A 16,352-nucleotide genomic window follows, 5' to 3' on the forward strand; every position below is an offset into this window, starting at 1 on the left:
AACAAAACAAAAAAAAACCCGAATGAAATATTGTATTGCTCCAAAACAAAAAAGAAGAAAGAAAAAAAAAAAAAGAAAAGAAAAACCGCTGGCAGTCAGCAAACAGGCCTAGCACTAAGCTCCTGCACGTTTAAAAAAAATAAAACCTGTGCAGGCCGCCGCGCGCACCTCCGGGCCAGCCCTGGCCGGAGCTTCCCTCGCTGTGCTAGCCAACAAGCTTCCCCCGCTGTTTTTCTTGCTTGCGCCCCGCCGCGGCGCTCGCCGGTGCCGGGAGGCGGAGGAGGTGGAGGACCCCCGGCCCCCGCGCTCCTAAAAGGCCGCGGCGTCTCCCTGCAGCCGGCTGCAAACGGAGCCGCGCGCCGCTTTTCTCGAGTGTAAAGGGCGCCTGCAGTGTCCCCCTGCTCTACAAATCAATCTGACTGTATGGCCGCGTGCCAAATCCCATCAATTAGAGGATATTACTGACTGCAGAAGCTCAGGGGGCTGGATAATGAACTGCGGTGCAGAGCAACGGGAGCTTGTTAAATATTTGCTTGGTGCTGGACGCGAAGAGCCTGCCGAGGCTGCCGGTTTCCGGCAGCGATCCCGGGGCGAGCGCAGGCTGCTGCTCTGCCACGGCTGCCCCCTTCGCTCCCGCCGAGGTTGCCTGGGAGCCAGAAAAGAGGTTTGGGGATGGTTTTTTTCCTGCTGTAGGCTATTTGGCACAGCACCTTTTGCCACCTGTGATGGGCAACATTTTGCTTCTTTGCACGATGCTTTTTTAAGGAAGATGAGGGCAGCTGGACCTTCCTTAGGGAAGGAGAGAGCTCACTCCACAGACAGGAGTAGGAGAGGGTCTGGGCAAATCCACCTTGAAGCTTGGCCAGTTTGGTGTCCCATCACGCTGCTATTTGACATCACCCCTGGGAGTCGGTAGCGGGGAGCACCCAGCGTTCGTCAGGAGCGTGACCCCTTGTCCATGCAGGAGAGAAAAATGGATTGGGAATGAAGATTAATGAAAAAACATGACAGAGCAGATAACTCACTGCTACTGGGCCGTGAGTGCTGAAATGGGCTCTCTCCCAGGCAGCCGCGGAGCCAGCCGTAACAACAGCCCCTTTCAAAAGTGATGCTGGGAGGATCGTCCCCAAATCGATTTAACTTCTTAGCCTAAGACGCTCCACTGTCACCAGAAATGATGACCTGGCCAGGAAAACAATGGCTCCTTGTTGTTTATCAAGGAAATGCTATTTTCCCTTCAGGCTGTCGTGGATAATTTGAGTTCAACTAATAGACATATTTATTTTAATGTACCGTGGCTCAGCTGTCAATTTATAGGATGCTGCATGCTCTCTTTTGGCCGAGCGACCTGAAAGGCCAGCCACGAGGCGACTCCTTGCCTCTAGGATTTAGCAATCTTCCACGCCGCTGCTCTGAGCGGAGACCGGCCTCGTTCCTGGCAGCCGCAGCGAGCGGGTGCGGAGGGGGCTCCCGCGGGGGCGCGCGGGACTCGAGCGCGGGCAAGGGCTGCCCCGCGGCGGCGCGGGGACGCCTCTGCCCTCCTGCATCAGGCTCTTTCCCCACCTCCTGCACGGGCCTCCTTTCCCCACCTCCTGCACGGGCCTCTGCTGCAGCCCGCTGCAAGCGTGGCGGGGGGGTTGGCATGCTGGAAGGGAGGCTGCTTTTCTGAAAAGCCTGGGGAAAAAAATCTCTATTGACAAGAGCTGGTGGAGGTGCCAGGGCAGTGTGTCATGGGTCTTGACCTTGGTGCATGGTATTTTTCAGCCAGGAAGGACTGCTGCATCAGTGCTTTCTGGGTGCAGGAATGTTTATTAGAAACTGCTAAATCTGCTGTGCTCTCTTCTTGCTCCGTGCGGGTCCAAAGGTCCCCGTGTAGCGCGGCGGCTGGCAGAGCTGGGCCCCAGGTGGGTCTGGAGCAGGCTGCAGCAGCCCAGCGTAGCTCAGGGCCATCAGGTGGAGCACACGGGCACAGGGGTCCTGGCCGGCAGGGCACAGCCCAGCGTGCTCCTCACCCTCAGCTGCGTCGGGGGGGTAAAAATCTCCATCCCCAAATTCTCACCTGCATCCAGTAACATCTGAGCATGGCCTGAGCGGCCTCTCTAGCCAGGGTGTGATATTCTCCACCTGGGGCAAATCTGGAGAAATCCCACCTTTCCAGAAAGCAGAGGTATCTGCTATCCTGCTGCTACACCGCAGCGCGTGGTGCAGGGTGGAAAACAGCCTGGAACCTCGCCGAGGCGAGTTTGGGGAAAAGCCAGGTGCTCTGGGCACACCCCAGCTTGCTCGACCTGGGGGCCGCTGCGACCACTTGGTCAGCTTGGCCTTTAAATTGAAAGTCATCCACCCCTCCCCTCTTTCCTTTGTCTTAGCTCATATCCTACAGGACAGGGACATGAAGGTCTCGGAGTGAAAGACTGCTTCAGCTTGGATGGTCGTGGTTAAGTGTGCAGAGTTGGGGCTTAGAAAAGTTTATTTTTAAAGTGCTGTTTTAATTGGTTTGACCCTTCCTACCAAGAGCTTCCTCTCTACCCCTGGAAGCACTTGCTGCAGTTAGGGTTGAGCATGGCTCTCTTTGCCTCTGGAGGTTATTTTAATGCAGTTTAAATCTGCTTTCCTTGGCTTGCTTATATCCTGGCTTCCAGCAAAGATGAAAGCAAAACAAAACAAAAAAAAGTCAAAACTTCCTCCGCTCTGTCCCAGCGCCAAGTTTGTGACCCAGGCTCAGCCGCAGCAGAGCGAGGTGGCCCCGACGCGTGAGTACTGCTGGCCGCGGAGCGAGAGGTGTTGGGTGCGTGGGGATTGCCGGGGAGCAACTGTGTTATTTATGTTAAGGAAGCCAAGCGCATCCTCTGCTTGATGCTGCTTGAGATGTGGCTCTTTAGAACAAAGCATCCTCTGGTTGGCAGGTGATGAAAAGGCTGGACCTAATTTGTAATACTACAGTTGATCTGAAAAAGTAATAATAATGAAGTGTGAAATAAGAAGCATAGAATAACCCCCTAAATCATATGTCAGAGTTTTGAAAATCCACTGTTCTTTTCCATATGGAATGTTAATATTCTTTGGTAAAATTAGTTTTTTGTGGGGGTTCCAATTAGAAATGGACATGACATCATGAAAAATCACTTTTGATGAAAATGTTCAGGTCAGCAATTTTCATAATTCCTTCATTAACCGGGCAGTAATAATTCACAGTAAAATGCTCTTTCCAAAGCCGGTCAGGGTTGAGGTTGTGGCTTTGCCAAAGGGGGCATTGCTGCTAGCTCACACTCGCGCTGGTTTGGCCTTTCGGCAGCAAGAGGGGGCTCCCGTTCGCGGACCGGGTAAGCTGCTCTGCTCAGGCTGCCCACGCTGCTGCCGCTGGTGGAGAGACTGGTGAAAGAGACTGGTGGAGTTGCTTTAACGCGTTAAAGCCGACGTATTTGGGAGCGTGCACAGGACGTGCTGAAGCCCCAGCTCTGTGCTGCCCCTTGTTACTTATAACACAGGTCTGCGGCCATGTGTTTGTCTCTCTCGTGTGCCGTTTTGTTTCTGAGAACATCTTGGTGTCAGCACAGCACAGAAATTTGTTTTCCCGTCAGTTACGTCGCGGGTTATCTATGGAGCTGAGAGGACGGTTGCTTATGGGTTGGTGGGGCGGGAGCCGCCGGCAGGCGTGGGAACGCCGGGGCCGGGCTGCAGGAGCCCCGGCGGTGGCAGAGGGCTGGGAACCGGCCAAGGGGCTTCGGCCGCGGCGCCCAGAGGGTTCACAGGGAGCCTGGCTCTGCAGCCGCCAAAATCTCAAAAGGACGAGGTAACCTGGCTGCCCCTGCCAGGCACTTCGTTTCCTCAGCAGAGGCAGTCCAGCTGCTGCTTAAGGGATGTAATTACTTTTAAATGCAAAATATGTTTTGATAAACTGCTCTTTTCTTCTGGCTTTAACACACCTAGTGCAATTTTGATACGTTTTTTAATTGATTTCCAGTTGCCCTCTGGGAGCTGCCTGGCCAAGTCCCAGTAGCAAGCATGGGGCTTTGTAACTAAGAACTTAATATTCAGTGTGTCCTAGCACCCTCATGGGCTGGGCTGAGCCATGAGAATAGCTGCAGCTAGCAATCCTAAATTACGTAATTGCTTTAAAAATGTGTGTGTGCGCGAATGGTGTTTTCCTTCTTGTTAACAAAAGGGAGTAGCAAATTGTACTGGCCAAAGCGTATCAACCATTTTTTATGAAAACAGCTTAAAAAACAGAAGTGCAAATGCAAAATAACATTGATTGAAAACAAGAATTCCCATTGCTGCATTAAGACATAAATAAAAGATACTAAATCTCCAATTTTATCTTAATCAATTCACCTAAGGTACAAAACCAGGAGACAGCTAAGACAAGTGGTTTGAAGCCTGGCAAATTTGGGCTGACAAGGTCAGAGACCGCAAGGGGGAGAAGATGAATTTAAATTTCCGGGCCTGCATGTGGCAGGATTTGCGCTCCTCGGGCAGCTCGGCAGACAGCACCGGAGCCATGGGGGCCGTGCTGATTGCCGGCGGAGAGCGGGCACGGCCGTGCGCTGGGGCTGTTGGGTGCGAGTTGGGTGCTGTGTGCGGGTGTCACTCTGCGCGTTGCCATGCTGCCCTCCAAGACACAAAGCCGCAGTGGTGGTTGAGCCGCTGGCCAAGCTCCTTGCCCCTCTCCAGCTGCAGAGCCCAGCCTGCGTGCAGCAGGTAGCCCTGCTCTCCTTGGGTCTCTCCTGGCAGACAAGCTCCAGGTCTCAAGGGCTCAGATACGACTGAGCATTAACAGGGGTCTGCACGTGAACCACAGGCAGTGCAGGGGACCTCAGTTTGGCTCTGTGAAAGTTTAATTCAGAGCTGTCCTGAAAAATCACTGCACTCATATCTCATGCACACCCTTTGTCTTTCAGGGCAGCAGCAGCGGCTGCTAAAGTGGACTTGTTAAATACACAGGGACTGCCTGGCAGAGCCTGCAAATCGATTTGCCGCTTTTATATGCAAGACCTGAGCAGTCTGAGATGCAGTAGGAAACATCAGCCTTCTCTTTTGCCATGCACAAAACAGTGATATCTGGGCCTGCTTGCCCTTGCCTTGTCCCCACTGCCATCCCACGGGTGCCCCGCAGACTGCTGGCGACCGACCTGGCCTTCTCTCTCCCCAAGCCCTGTGCTGGTCTCACTCCTGAGCTCTTGGTTCAAACTATCTGCTGAGACCCATAATAACTCGGCGAGCATGAGGACACCCTTGGATGACGCAGGCTGAAGCAGCGCTGCTTGTATGGTTTTCTGGCTGGCATCAGCCCCTTTTTCTTTCAGAAAAACCTTTGTTAGAGTTTCGCCGGGGTGTCTGCCCAAGTGCAGCTGCTGCTGGCTTCAGTTCAGCTCTGCTCTTGTATTAGCTCTAGTAGCAGCTCTGAAAACAGCACAAGGACTCTCACCTCTGACTAGGATAGTTAATGATTTGTCAACGGGTTTGTGTCTTTGTGGCAAACCGGATTTCAGGCACAAGGGTCTTTCTGCCAGGGATCTCGCTGCTGGGAGGAGCAGATATATAAAGTGCCCAGCTCCCAGGGAACTGAGTCTGCTTACAGGATGAATTAGTGATTTGTCTCTTCTCGAGAGATGTTCCCCAGGAGGTTCTCACTTAGCATATCCTAGCCTGGTTCTGTGGCTTCTTCAAAAAGACCCCACAGGTGCTCCGTGGTCTCCAATTTCAGTTGCTAGCAGGAGCAATTACAGTCTTAGTGGCCTTGTTTCTCTCAGTATGCAATCCGTGACCGCTAGAGAATTGCTGAAAAACATCACGCTTCAGTCCCAGCTGCACCGAAACACTGTTCGGCTCAGTGCTCTTCCCAGGTGACCGAACGGGGGCAAGTAACCTGAAACTGCCACTTTGGAGAGGTGGCTCCACACGGGGTCACAGGAAAACGAGCTCCAGTCCACCAGCTCTGTCCTGAGCCCCTGAGAGCCTGCAAGGGGGTTCCTACGCAGTGAACAGCCCTCTGCTCTCAGCCTTTCCAAGGAAGGCTGTCAGGGATGCATGTTTTCATTGAAAATCACGTTGGTGTGTTCTAGGTGTGTTTTAAGAGATCCTGGCAACTAGTGGCAAATCACAACAGAGGCAGCAAGAAGATTCTCTGTGTTGAAGCTGTTTATTGCATTAGATAAATACATTTGCAACAAGTTGAAATTATTTCCTCTGAGTGCAATTGATGGTAGTATGGCATAATAATTAAGAAAAAAAAATTAACAGAGGCACTTCTTTCATGCTGCTGAAATTACTACCAAGCCCAGTGATGCAGCCCTACTAAAACAGAACTTCCATTGGCCTTAAATGCAGCTTTGCTGACAGGGCTTGTGGGATCAGCGTTGTGCGGGGGAGAGAATAACACATCTCGGGAGATCAATCCCCAAGCTCCAACTCGGAGTGCAAGGGGGGTTAAATTTCTGCTTTCCGCATGATATTTGTATTGCTTTTAGTTAGAGTGGCAAGGCTGTGTGATTGTAACCATTGGTGGAAGGTGGATATTATCAATATAAAAACAATCCAAGGGACACTTATGTGGTCATGTGGAAAGGTTGGGCATGAATATGTAGCTGTTTTGGAGATCTCGGTCAACAGAAAGATGGGTTTGACAGGTTATACCAGGATGATATGCTTAATTATTACTAGAAAAAAGGAACTATCCATAAGAATCTTCAGGATTATCAGCATATTAAAATGGTTTGTACGGCTAGACAAAAAGAGCAAAGCATAATAAAAAAGTTTTAGCAAATATTCTTGCAAATCAAACATGTTAATTTGCTTCCCCAGCGTTTGTAACCCTTTGCTCTGGTCTCGGCTCTGCTCCTGTGAGGGCTGTGTGTTCCTACCCCTGTCCAACAAAGGACATAGCACGTGGCTGGCCCTGGCCCTGTGCGCAGTCAGGTAGCCTGCTCAGGGACTTAAACCTAAGCACGTATGTTCATCCTTAGCTGAACAGAGCTTATGAGGGACACATAACAAAGTGCAAGTGTCCTGCATGCAGATAAATGTTGAGCCTCGGAGTACTGGCATGGGAAGGGATGATGACAAGCTCTGTTCTTGGTCTGTGCCAGGGCTGTACAGCTGTGAGTGCAGCCAGGTAATCTGCAAACTCGGAGTCTCTTGCCTGCTATCCTGTTCCCCTCATTGGTGCTGAATTCTGCAAGTAGCCCTGCTAAAGGCGAGGTGGGACACTATTCAATGCCACTTAAAAGTGACAAAAATGGCTTTGAAACCTTAACCTAGGGGACAGAAAGAGTTTTTGAGCTACAGCATCAATTCCTTTGGTGTGTATACAGACACTCATGAATAAGAGAGACCAGTGTGTTTGCTAAAAATATTGGGCACGTTAACATTCACACTTGTAAAAATCCCCAGTCACTGGTGGTTAGTAGGCTAACAGAAACAGAGGCTAAAAAAAGTCTGATGAGCAGTTTGCAGCAGGTAAGTGAAGCAGTGCGGATTTCTTGGTAGAGGACAGGAGGATTAAAGTGAATGCTCAAATCTCCTTCCTTCTGAACAGAATCTCCTACAACAGAGATTAGCAAACATTGTGCAGCTTAGCCTAGTGCAAAAGGTCCATGCAAAGCTCTCAGCATGCCTTATAGCCTGCTATTTTGGGATCCCTGTAATCACTGCAGAGTACCTCGCCTCCACAGTGTCCTCGGAAATCACTGGGATAGAGTGAGGTGCCACTTGGCATGACTCAAATATTACCATGTGCCTTTCAGTGAGAGTAAGTGGAGGTCTGGTTGAATCCTCTGCCTGGAGAGGACTTCCCTCACTTTATACTGAGATTTAGACTTCTCCCCTTTAGTTTCACAAAGAGGAATTGTAAATCAGGGCCTTATTTCTGTGTAGCCTACCTGAAGCTCTCCAAGTGTTTTACTGATAATATGATACAGACAGAACAGCATGGGACAAGTTAATATTAGTTGTACCCATTTTACAGATGAGTAGACTGAGGCATGAAGCGAGAAGTGACTTGCTTGCTCGTCAAGCAAATCTGTCAGAGCAGAGGACAGTAACCCATCAAGTCTGCACCTTGATTCCCTGCTCCAACCTTCGGTTCCACCTTTCTTATCCGCTGTACGTTGCCTTCTGGAGAGAGCCTAGAGGTCAGGTTGCAGGGTAAGGAAGAGGAGAAATAGTGAAACATCCTTTCTGGTGTGCACTATCAAGTCTTCTCTACTTGTGACGCTTTTAGTGGTTGCAAGATCCATTCCTTATTGCTTCAGCAGCTTCTTATAATGCCTTAAGCCAAATCTTGTAGTCACTAAAAAAGGCAGCTGTGGGCAAACCTTAGAATTTGGGAAGCGGAGAACATGGGAATCCCTCAGTCTCCATTCCTCAAAAGTGAGGAAAGAAGCTCCCCTGTTTACTTTTAGCTTTTCCCATAATGGCTGCCTTAATGAATTGAGGAAAAGAAATGTACAGAGCTTCACCTTACAAATCTATGGAAAAATTCTTTTAAACGTGCTGAATTTCTCCGAGGTAGAATGCATATTACTGTATGTTATTCAAACTGCTAAGCTAAAGAACCTGTTGGATTTAAGATCTGACAAATACCTACTTCTGAGTGACAAAACTAGGAATAATGCCTTTGCTTATTGTCTTTGTTACTGTACTCGTGTGTGATCCCACTGAAGTGCACCTGCAACAAGAGGTGGATGGAGTTACATGTGGAATTGCTCTTTGAAAATCAGGACAAGTTCTATATAGTTGAAGCCAGTGGTGTGCCAGCCCCATGGACTTCAGGTGGCCAGCAAAATCACCACAAGTGCTCTGACACACGGGGCTAATCCATGGACCTGTGGCAGATGGTAAAATGTGTAGTGTTTCCACAAGCAGGATAGAGCAAGGTGATGCAGCAGAGTTAACAACAGTCTGTGGTTCCCTTAGGAACTGTGCTCTGAGTTCTTCTGTATCCTGATCATTGGAAATACAGCTCCAGTGTGGTGGGGAGTGCGTGTGCAGAACCAAGGCAGGAATCGGGAATAACCCTGCTCCTGTATCCCTGCTCACCTGGGGGTGCGTTAGTGCTTCTGCTCAATGGTGCTCTAGCATACAAATTTGTAAAACTGGGGCCTTTTTGCAAACATAAATATAATGACTGGGGAAGATAAAATGCTCCTGTTGCTTTTCCAACTTCTGGTGGTTACCCAGGATTTGTGGGAAATACTGAGGGGAGGACAAACTGTGCTAGACCAAGAGTTATATTATGCAAAGTCTATGGAGTCCTGTGCTACTTGAGTTAAAATCATAACTGGTTTTCATTAAAATAAGGGTTGCTGCATAGTATTAAGCTGTGCTGCCAGAGTGGCCTGCTGTTATCCTGATCTGTTGAGCAAGAATCGTTTAAGCTATGTGCTCTTAGACTTATTGCCATTGCCTTGTGCATCTGAAAATGGCTGTTCAGTGTGTGCTAGCCTTCCTGAGGGGAAAAGGCCTCCGAGATTGCGGCATCTTGTGGCTGTGCCTAGAGGAGTCCTTTCAGTCGTCGAGATGCTGTTCCTCCCACGTAGACGTGGGGATGGCGCTGTAAGGGTCCATGATGACTTTTGCGCAGCGAATAATCATCACAATCAAGAAAAGGCAGAGGAAGACGAAACATGCTAACGTCAGTCCCTTGTCCACATCAACGAACACAGGCTCTGGGGTCGGTCCCTCCATTGCTTATGCTGATCCTCATCAGGCTTTATATTTACACCTAACATCATCATCCACCTGCAAAACAAACACAATGGCAGACACAAGTGACTGCTACTCTGAGTATGGAGAAACTGTAGAACTAGGAAAGGAAGATATCTCCTTGATGTATCCTTGGAGGGGATAAATTTATTGGAAATGTTGTAACTCCAGTAACAGAGAGCTGAGGATAGGGGAACGCTCATCTGAACCCTCTTTCCTCAATGTCTTCGTTTAGCCCATGAAGGTTTCTTGCTAAATATTGACCAGTTAAAAACTACTGTTAACAAAGAAAAGAGAAACAGTGGTGAATGAACAATGTCTACTTGAAATACCAACTTCTTTTTTTAAAGAGGTCCAGACACTGTTCTTGTCTCAGCATTTTTAATTGTAAAAATATTTCCTGTCCTCTGTTAATGTGAAAGACCAGAAAAATGGTGGAGTAGATTGTTGCTGTCCCGAATTTACTCTGTCCCAACATTCACTGCCTCCCACTGGCACAAAGCAGAGTGAAGACTGTGCAAACTTATATTCCATATCATTTAACCTCTAGTGATCTAAGGTTCTTTAGGCAATAGAAGACTTCCAGGAGCTGCATCATTTTGCAGTGGGTGGTTTATTACCCAGAGAAGTGCAGGTGATTATGTGATTAGTACAAGGATTATTTTATTTGATGCAAAGGTCTGCATAGCTGAAGGTCTCTTCTGACCTCATCCTCTGAATCCATAAGCAAAACAGGTTCGGCACAGAATGGCTCCCATCTGTCTCTGCAGGTATGCCTCTGGATAGTTCATTAGCTATTAATACAGATTGCTTTGTATGGTGATGCCAAAGGAGAGGAACTGACCTGATTCATAGAATGAGTCACTGCCTGGGGATGGGGCAAACTTTTCCTGACATCCACCCTATGATAGGGTGGGAGGTAGAAGTGTTGAGGCTTACTACTGCAGAAAAGCAAGAATATGGAATGTTTCTTTGAAACTAAAAAAAATATATATTTTTTCTGACCCCAAAGGCAATAATCAATTTGAGTACTAATCCTATTTTCATCTGGAGAGGAGAACTGAGGAGGAGGATGAACCACAGGGAGATTCTAGAGAAACTTAGGTACCAAATAGTCCTGTTGCTCTCCAAAACGGCACTAATGCATTGAGGGAATTAGCCCAGGTACAGGCTTTATCTGCACAGTCAGGTTTGCCTGGCTGCATTTCCAGTGACCTGGTGCTACCAGCAGGACTCGCATTTAGCTGGAGCAGCATGCTCTTGAAGCGTCTTGTTGTGCCATCAGGAGACCTGCACCACTGTGGGTTGCTGTGCCAGTGGCTCCTGAACTCTTATGCCCTGAGAACTTTTACTATGTTATGGTATCTTGATATCTGTCAGGATGAACTGGGGATCTTTTATTTAAAAAGATCATGGTTCCTTCTCGGTCCCAAAATCAACTCCTTTTCAAGTTGTTTTTCAATCTCTCCACCTCCTGGCCCCTGCAAGACAAGTATAAGTCAGTTGGGCCCTCTAGTCTATTTTAAGCACGAGAATGGCTGTGGGTTTTTTTTGTTTTTGTTTTTTCTTCTTCCGAAGCACAGAAATTACTGTAACACACGGTTCTGCAGCAGGGAAATGAGAAGCTGATGAGGCAAAGTGAATGAAACCAGCCAGATCCTTAGGGTGGACCAGCAAGTCTGGGTTCATGATGAAATCACTGGCGAGTGGGGTCATATTTCCAATGCTTACCTGGACTGACCAGAGGACTTTCAGCCCTAAAAGACTTTACTACTGGAGTTGCATATGGAGATTGCTCTGGCCCCATAATATGAAAACACAAAAATGAGAGCTGCCGTGGGGGAAAAGTGTGCAATGATTGCTCCACATGACCATGCAACCCGATTTTCTATAGGTTGAAATCTATAGCATCAGTGACTGGCCATTAGATATTATGTATTATGCCATATTGCAATTCTGGGCATATGCAAAAAATTTTGCACATGCAAAAGTGGATTCTAGGAACTTCAATAAAATGTTGACAGTTTTTTAACTTAGGTTCAGGAGTCTGGAGGGATTATGATTGCTGCCATCTCTGGTTAGAAGACTTTAAAAAGTCGAGCAGTGTTAAGTGTGGACACAGCAAGGTTGTACAGCAGAAGTAAAGATTTGTTGTCAAAACTACTAATGTAGCTGAATCCTGACTGGAGTACTCTTGTGAAGGACCAACAGGAATGGACTTGATTTTTCCCTCCTGACATTCTGGCTATAGTATTACATACTGTTATTCCACATCAGGTTTCCTCCCACAGAATATCAGAACTACTTAGAAATTTCCACCATTTTCAACTAAATGTACCCTCTTACAAAAGATTAATACCTTCAAAAATGATCTGAGATTTCATGGAGAAATCCATCCCTTGAAAATACTGCTCTTCAAAATGCTATCTCACAGTCTCATGGGGGCTGTGGTTCCAGTGCCCCGTGCTTCTACTTTCTTCTACCCATAGAACTCTCGATGGATTGTGTTTCCTGTGAAACTCCTGAGATATATTTCATTTGCCTCCCCTACTAAAACAGAAGAGCATGTCATGGAAAAGGCATACCAGGTGGAAAGCTTTACCCAGAGAAGAGTGGAAGTATGACATCTGAGCTATGATTCACATCGGGTGCTGCAGTGACAGCTTGAATATAATTTTTTTCAGGTTTTAGTTGACATATTTTGCCAAAAAGTCAGTATTTTCAGTGAGGATACAAAACCTTTTCTTTTCTTTTTTCCCAGACAGCTGTATTCTTGAGGTTGTACAAATCACAGGTTTTCCTTCCCTCTGCTCTGCCTGTGAATATTCTAATAATGTAGCTGTTCCTGCTTATTAAGTCACTAGTGAAGGAGAATGTATTTCTTAGCGCTGGCTGGCTAGAAAGGCTTGGCTTTCCAAGCTGCTCTGCTAGCTCACAGCTTGACTGCTCACCTGAATCTCTCAGTCCACTGGCATTGTCAGAGAGGGAAATGTCCTTTGCCAGTCCAGCTTGACAGGGCTGTACCAAGCTAATGCTTGTGCTCATCTGAATCGCATGGCAGATTAGTTGTCGGAAGGCGTTTGGCAGTGTTCTGCACTGTTGGTTATTGCAATTGCATTTCCATGGGCTTGGCAGTCCAGAGGCAGTGTTATTAGCCCTGAACAGATCCAGATTCTGGAAAGGAGTTGTGCCAGAGGCTGCTTGCTGTCTCTAGATTGAGTTGTTATTGCTGGAACACACCACTGTTCTAGATTAGGTCTCTGGAGACCAGCAGGAGATGTTTCCTGCCTGTGGACAGGGAAGGAACAAGCTGTTGTTGCAAGCTGCTGCTGGGGGCCTCCTGCCCTCCCTGCCAGAGGAATACCTTGTCCTAGGCGTATATCCAGTATGCTATGCTTTTCACAGCCCTGATGGCTGCTCCATGGAAATGATGTGCTTACATGTGTGAGAGAGCGTACACCAGCTACACGTTGCGCCTGATCACCTATCAGACACTTGTGGCCTGCCATCCCTGTAAGGTCTGAGCAGCTCGTTCTGCTCATGGTGCCCTGCGAGGCGAAGCGTAGTGTTCTCTCTTTCATAGCCAGGGAGAGCTCACAGAGGAGCTGGGGGCAATGGGGAAACGAGAACAAGTTTTCCACTTGACTTCAGAGAGTCTTAACCTCCCTTTTCCTTTGTGCCCAACAGCCCAGCCAGGCTGCAGAGGGGAGTATGGGAGCATTTTATAGGCTCATGCAGACAGATCCCTGCCGAAGGAGGTCGTGCCCGCACGCCCTAACATCTATCTCGGCCAAGGGGGCACGGGCTGTGCGTGTTAGCAGCACAGTTTTGCAGATCCTGGTCTGGCTTGTGAAATCCATTGGGCCAGCCTGGTGGTATTGAAACTAATTGTCCCTCCTCTTAGGTTAGTTGTTTGCTTGGATGCTTTGCTCTTATTTACCAGTGCCGCCAGTGTTGACAGCACATGCGGGAATGGGCCGGGGAGGAAGATTAGCAGAAATGATTATAAAGGTTCACACTTCAACAATCAAGTTTCCTCTGAATAGCTGAATTGTAGAAAATGACTTTTTTCCAGCATGTCAGCATCCAACTGTAGAATAATATTTTTTAATTTCTTCAAATTTGCTGAAGACATAATTTGGTTAAACAAAACCAACAGATGAAGGAGGGCAGTCCCTGTTTCAAATTATTTGTCTTATGAATATCTGCTCTTCTGTAAATCCCCAGGCCTTTTGATAACATCCCTTCCCCTCTAACCGCTATGAGACTAGACAGGCACTGCAGGCAGCCTCTTAGAGAGGGCCTTGGGACTGTCCGCGTTCCTGTGTTTAGATGGGACAGCCTAGGACTGACTAGAAATGCTAGTGGCTGGAAACCAGCCCAAAGCCCCCTGTTCACAGGCAAGAGCCTTTGCAGGGTCTCAGTGCAGTATTTCATTCTCGGGGTGGGGGGGAGGGGGCAATTTTGGAGCTTGGTGGTCAGATAGTGGCAAGGAGCTAGTTTATTGTCATTTAAAGGATAGCTGTTTCCACAGATGAAACCTGGCCAGGTGGGAGCCGTGCTGGCTTGTTGTGGTGGGCGGTGTAGGGCGTTACCGAAAGTGGCTGCGTGCACTCGGCTTACAGCAGGCTGCAGCAGGCCAGGACTGGCCAGCGGCTGTACCTCTGCAGAGAGATTGGCACCAGCTAGTTTTGAGGCTCTGGTCCCTCCTGGTTGTGCTTGTCTGATCACGACTGCGATCAGAGAAACGTGGCAGTGGCGTGAAGCGATGGTCAGGAGCTTGGCCTGGGCGTGAAGAACTTGTTTGCCTTCCGAAAGGATCTGTCCTGAGCGGTTCAGCTTTGCTCTGCTGTCCATTTGCTGTTTCCCAGTGCTCTTTTCATGAAGGATTGCCACAGAGGAGACAATATACTCTTTTTTTTTTATAATGCTCTTAAGTACACCAGCAGATAGTTAGCATGCTCTTTAAAATACCAAGGTCTATTACAGGTTTTATATAACCCTTGTGCTGGTTGGTGTGACTGAATTTCATGTTCATTCTTATCTAAGCAAGACCTTTTACAAGATGTGGGTTTTTTCAGACCTAACAGTCTTGGAGCCATCATTTTAAATACAAGGTAATAATGTCCCACATATACTGCAGAGACCTGATTTAAACCTTACCACTTCATAGTCTAGTTAATTAGATTTTCCACTTAGCCCATAGGACATATTTCAAGCTGTCTGTTTTTCTCCTGTACTCCTTTCCCCAAATAATAGATCTTTGTATGGGAAGGGGAGGGAAGGAGAAATGTGCAATTTCATACATGCAAACAAATCCCTACCTTCCAGCCCTGGGCAGGAAGTCTGTCACATCCAGGCACGCCAGCATTGTGGAGTTAAAATCCTTCTTGTAGTCATATTTTAAAAGTTGTGTTAGTGAGCGTGGCGTTAACCGTGCGGAGACCGCACTCAGGTGCGCGTGCCCCAGCCCTGGAAGCAGTTCTCCTGTCACCGGCGTGGTCTGGAATTAAAAATAATAATAATAAAAAAATATCAGAATTGCACATCACGCAGGATTGGGGGTGTTACGGAGCTGCTAAGCGGTGGGGACGCGTGCTGGGACAGCCTGAGGCGCCTGGAGCCGGTCCTGCGCGAGAGGCGTTTGTCAGCCCTTGCCTAGAAGAACCTTTGTGGTACAGAAGGGGAACGGTGCTGGAGCCCAAAGCTGTGACAGCCTTCTCTCTTCTTAACACCCTCCCCCCTCCCCCAATTTTTAATCTATGGTGACAGACGGACCAGGTCTGAATTACTTTTTTTTTTTTTTCCCCCCCAAAAAGTGATGGAAAAAGAAGGTTTTGCTAAAACTCCAGCTGTACTGGGCAGGCATCAGTTTGTGCTTGTTCTATCATTTCCAACCCCCCCACACCCAAAAAAAAAAAAAAATTTAGGAAACATTTTGAAATTGGCCGGGTCTTTCATTTTGCCACCTTTAAGAAGACGGTCCAGTTTTCAGCTTCACAATTATTTTGAGGTTAATATTATTTTTCAAGAGGAAATGGCGTGAACTGAAGCGGAATATTTCAGCCACCTGAAATAATTTGAATGAGCCAAATGGACCTAGGGACACTCGAAAAAATTATTATTATTGTTATTTGCTTTGTTATTGCTGTTATTTGCCCTGGGTGACCCTGCTCGAGCAGGGGGGTTGGACGAGACGATCCCTGGAGGTCCCTTCCGGCCTCAACCGCTCTGTGATTGAGTGACCGCCGTGAATTCGTGCGCTGCTTCGGTCTGATGCGGGATGCCGCTTCTTCTGCGCGCACCGAGTAGCTTCCGTCAGACGAAGCCTTGAGCCTTGGTGCCCGGCGAACCCGCGTCTCGGAGAAGTTTTGAGTCTCGGGCGAGAAGGAGGAGCTGCAGGTGGGTTTTTTGTGTGTGTCAAAGCAGCTTGCCTTCGGTTTGAGGCTCAAATCCGTGAAAGAGGAGTCAGCACGCTTAATCGTACTGTAACGTGCTTAGCAGTCTCCTTTCGATCAAAAACTTGCTGCCTCTGAGCACAAAGTGACATACTGTAGATATAGACAGATGAGCTTCTTTCTATATCCAGAGGGCAATAATTTAACCACTGCCTTCATTTAAAAATTAATTGCCCTTTATACTTACAG

At 48.0% G+C, this 16,352-nt stretch overlaps 1 long non-coding RNA gene across 1 annotated transcript in view; it reads right to left on the reverse strand.

Annotated features, from left to right (window-relative positions):
* Nucleotides 1–6,123: 6,123 nt before the first annotated feature.
* The window catches only part of LOC138068880 (uncharacterized), a 39,895-nt gene continuing 29,666 nt past the window's right edge, over nucleotides 6,124–16,352 (reverse strand). The window contains exons 2-3 of the long non-coding RNA XR_011143726.1: nucleotides 15,030–15,208; nucleotides 6,124–9,741 (exon numbers count right to left, since the gene is read on the reverse strand). This is a non-coding gene — a long non-coding RNA (uncharacterized lncRNA). The remainder of the gene's footprint in view (nucleotides 9,742–15,029; nucleotides 15,209–16,352) is intronic.

This window comes from Struthio camelus, chromosome 12, assembly GCF_040807025.1.
Source record: "Struthio camelus isolate bStrCam1 chromosome 12, bStrCam1.hap1, whole genome shotgun sequence".
In the NCBI taxonomy this organism is placed as follows: Eukaryota; Metazoa; Chordata; class Aves; order Struthioniformes; family Struthionidae; genus Struthio; species Struthio camelus.